We start from the raw sequence: 4,710 nt of genomic DNA, 5'->3' as shown, positions 1-4,710 counted from the left end.
GGTTGAGCTTCTCTGAGTGGCCGGACTTGTTGGACAGAACTTCTCGCACCAGCTCAGGCTTGGTGATGGTCACTCTAGGCACCGGTCCAAGCCAGGTGAAGGACATTTTACCTGTCAAATGGTTTGGGCAATCACAGGGAAGCTGGTTAGGCTTTTTTTTTTTTGGTAAGGATGCACATTTCCATTTTCAGTTAGTGCCTTGTTTTTTAAGTGGGGATGTGGGAGTATATCAATCCGTTAGTTGAGTGGAGGAGACTTATGTATAAGTGGTAAAAAAAACTTATTCCAGCCTCATCATAATGCTATTTTCTAATATACACGTTAAATATTTCTGAAATACACTTTGAACATTTTTTCCTATTTTTATTTGTCGGTTTGAAAAATACACAAACATATTTGAAATGTGAGAATATTTTCTTCTAAATAATGAACTTTTCTTTATTTTTTATGTTTTACTTTATATCTTTCTTTTTATTTATTTATTTCCATTTACATTTCTTCTTATTAATCTCATTTTTCACTTTTTAAAAACATGAACAGCTTTCACAAAATCAAGATGAATAATTTTTAATACACAATGAACAACTGAACATACATGATAATTATTTTTTCTAAACACGCTATCGTTTTTAAAATGCGTGATAATTTCAAAAGGTAATGAACATTTATTAAGTAGACGCCGAACTTTTTTTTGCCTACATACATGATTAACTTTTCTTAAATACACAGCAAACATTTCTAAATATGTGAGGAACATGTTTTAGTTACATGATGAACATTTTACAAGACACGATACACAACAATTTTTTTTTCAAAATATATTTTATATTTTACAAGCTACATGAACACTTTTTTATTTTAAAATTGTATATATTAACGTTTTTTACAACACATGAACACTTCTCTTCGTGCACAATACATTTTATAGAAGTACATGAACAATTGTCTTGAATTGCGTGAACATATTTGTTTACAATTACATGAACATTAAAGTATTTAATTTGTTCCACACGTAAGTGGTATGGTATGGTGTAATGAATAGTTGTAACTAATATTGTGGTGCAAAGAGACAATAATTTAGCTTGAAACTGTAAGAGCTGGCTTCAGTTTTATTGGGCTCGCCCAGTTACAGCATTAGCGAGTGAGACTCAGAAGTGCTCGCAACTAGCGGGAAATAGACGTGCCCCAACCTCTGTGCATGAAATAGGGGTGCTCCAGCAGAAGTACTCTAGGAGGAAACCAGCGTTGGGTGCTCTCCTCGTATATGTGACACACATAAGATTTTTTTCCATTTTTTTTACTTTTTCTAAGATATTTGCATATGTTACAAGTTGTACTTTCATTACAACTTTAAACATTCACCACGCATTTAAAAATGTTCATTGAGTGTAATAATTTAGGTCTGCAATTACATAACATTGTTCGCCACAATTAAAAAAAAATCAGATGTTTTAAAAAATATTCATGCAGTGTAAAAAATTATTCATAGAATGTTTTTAAAACACAACTAATAAAAAATATTCGTGTCATTTTATAAAAAATTTCTAACCCTTAACACATGTTTCCACATTAATCCAAATGTTCATGACATTTATTAAATATTTAAAACGTGTTTAAAAATGTTCAATGTCTATTTAAAAAAATATTCAATTTGCATTTTACAATTGTTCAACATGTATGTGGATAAATATTCAACATGTACTTTAAAAAAGTCAATGTGTATCTAAAAAGGGTTCAATTCTTATACGAAAATGGCTCAATGCATATTAAAAATCAATATGTAGTTTGAAAAATGAAATAAAAAACAAAACTGACAGGAAAATAGAAATGCCAAAAATAAATAAGCCAATGAAAACCGTAGAGAAAAACACATGAAAGAAAAAAAAAACTTAGAACCTTCCCAAAACTGGCCAAAAGTCAGGCGGAAGGTACCACGAAACTTGTCCTCATAAGGTTCCCAAGACCGTTCTCATTTATTGGGCCAGTCCACGTTCATCAATGCCTATAGCGCAAATGTGGCCTCGGATTAAGGAATTTTTAGCATTTGCACAAACCTCGAAGCACTCCCTATATGGACTGGGCCATTTTTTTACTGTTTTGTTTCATTTTCATTTTTTATTTTTTCTCTTTCTCCTTCTGTTTTTTTACTTGGTTGTTTTTGTTTTTATTATCAATTCTTTGTATGTTTATTCCTCTCATTTCTTATTTTAAAATAAATGAACTCATTTGGGTAAACATGTTAACTTTTTTTTTCTAGAGTGTATATATGTCCACATGTGCATGAACCTTTTTTTAAAATGAATGTTGATTTTTCAATATACACAAACTTTTTTTTTGTGGCATGAACATTTTTTAAACATAATATGGTCGTTTACTTCGACTATATGAAAATTTATATTGAGGACTTGAGGTAAACCAACATTATTTGTTGTCACTCTATAAAATTATCCATTTTAACTGACATGCAACTATTTCTTAAAATTTACTATTACACATAAAACATTTCTTTGAACAAAAAAAAGGGAAGCTATTGGGTTGCACTAGTGATCGGCCCATGTAGGAGTTCAGTAGGCATTTTAGCATCTATTCATCGATAGGAGGAATCGCATGAAGATTCCACCTATAAAATTAGATTTCAACATATAGTTGAACAACAAGTACCCCAAACCCTATGCATCCATTAAACTCATGGTTGGAAGTTTAGCCGTCATCACATTTTCAGGTGGATCATATATTGTTGGTTGTCAAACACAGGGTGGCGGCATGGGTGAATTCTCAACCGTTGCTCTCATCCTCCTCCTCCTCCTCCTCCTCATCATCATCATCATCATCCCCCGCTCCACAAGTCGGTGATTGAAATTCGCTCAATCGACTCTGGCGTACGGGATGGTTATCTCCCGCGACATGAGGCCGGACTTGTCAGCACGACTCGAGTGGGATAGTGGAGGTTGCCAGAGAAGCGGCTCTAGCATGAATGAATCTGGCGGTGATGCTTTCAAACCGGCGATGGCGACGGTTGCCTCTCAACCCAACCTTTGATGTACGCACCTCGACATGTACGAGGTAGATGCATCGCAGATCCCAATCATTGCCCCTCCTTTTCTCGGCAACAGGGCTGGAAAGTGGTGCATCAGTGGCTCGGTACGGGGCGGCGAGATCCTCCACCTACTTCCAGTGGTTTCACTGGCGGCCCGAGCATGACTTGAGCCGTGTCACTGCAAGGATCCAGCTAACGAGAAGTTGTTGGTTGGTGGAGAAGTTGTTGGCACAAGTATATAGGTTCTCCGAATGACCATCGAGATATTGTATCTGGCTAAATGATGCCTTGTCTATGTACTTGCATCGTACCCTTGTTGATGATGTTGGCTCGAAACGTGTCTTCAGGATGAAAAATCTCAAGTTTGATTTTTGGTTGAACTGGTCAAAAACGGCACACATGTGACGATCCCTTCTTGAGGTTTCATCAAAGTGTGGTGTATAATTATTTTCAGCCACATCTCAAATGGTGGATTATGGTCAAATGGCATAGAGTTCATGAGAGCAAAAATGCTAGACTTATGGGAATTACCCCTGCATGCCAAAGTTATGGGACTGGGTTTCCTAATCTCATTGATTCTTTACATGTGAATTCAGTTGTGGGACCCAAATAATGATAAATCCTAGGTCTCCACCTCATCTTTGTAAGTCCTTTTCGTAAAGCAAAGCTCATGAGAGGTTTGTGGAGATATTATTGGGAGGTAGGCCCGATTTGGATGGCCTCGAGCTTTTTCTTTATTTATTTTTAAGCTGTTTTTTTATCAACATGTGATTTTGATTGGTATTGTTGAATAACTAATAATATATGGTTGTATGCATCAATCGATGCAAATGCTGGAGGTTATACTCCTTTTAAAAATTATCACATTTTGAGTTACCTTTTGCAATTGTACTAGTATTGAGTTAGCCTTTCGCCTCCGGAATGATGCTGTCTACTAAAGTGCCAGTAGGAGTTTTCTTGCTACAACTATTCTGACTAGCACTCCTATTTCCCGGGACTCCACAGTTCTGGTTGTTCTATTCTGTTACGCGAACTTGCAGTACAGCTGAATTGGACTCTTAAATAACATCGTGTACCCGAAACAAAATGAATCCAGTCAAGACGAGCGTCTGACAAGACTAGAGAAATTTCGAAGGGTAAAGCAACACGTACCGTGCTCCTTGGCGGCCTGGTGGAGGAGCGGCATCGCCCGCGGCACGACGTCGTGGCAGCCCAGCGCATGGTCCGGGACCTCGCCTCCTTGTTGAGCTGCTGGCTGAGCTGCACGGAGGCGGCCACCGGGCGGTAGGCCGTGCCGCGGAGGCCCTGCGACCGCAGCGCCCGGTCCAGGCGCCGGGGCCTCCACCACGCCCACTCCAGCGCCCGCACGGCGCACCACGCGATGCCCGCGGCCGCGACCGCGTACAGTACCTCCAGTGTAGAAGGAACCGGCGAACCCATCATGCTCGTCGCCATTGTTAGAAGGGAGAGGGAGGTTTGGTGGAATTGTTCGTTGTATTGCTTGATCCTCGTGGGCATTTATATAGGAGTACAATTATCTACTTGGAGTACAAGACAAGCCAGAACAAATCCTAGTCTATCTCGTCTTTCCTAATAAACATTATACTCAACATCCCCCCGCAGTCATAACGGTGGCGACGCAGAAGGTGAGACTAGAGAAGAATCCAAAGGCA

General features: G+C 38.6%; 1 pseudogene; it reads right to left on the bottom strand.

Moving 5' to 3' along the window:
* The window catches only part of LOC119310389, a 6,682-nt pseudogene extending 2,190 nt beyond the window's left edge, over positions 1–4,492 (bottom strand).
* Between the last annotated feature and the right edge of the window lie 218 nt (positions 4,493–4,710).

The sequence above is a fragment of the Triticum dicoccoides genome, chromosome 5B, assembly GCF_002162155.2.
Source record: "Triticum dicoccoides isolate Atlit2015 ecotype Zavitan chromosome 5B, WEW_v2.0, whole genome shotgun sequence".
Lineage (NCBI taxonomy): Eukaryota > Viridiplantae > Streptophyta > Magnoliopsida > Poales > Poaceae > Triticum > Triticum dicoccoides.
This window is presented reverse-complemented; position numbering and strand designations above follow the sequence as displayed.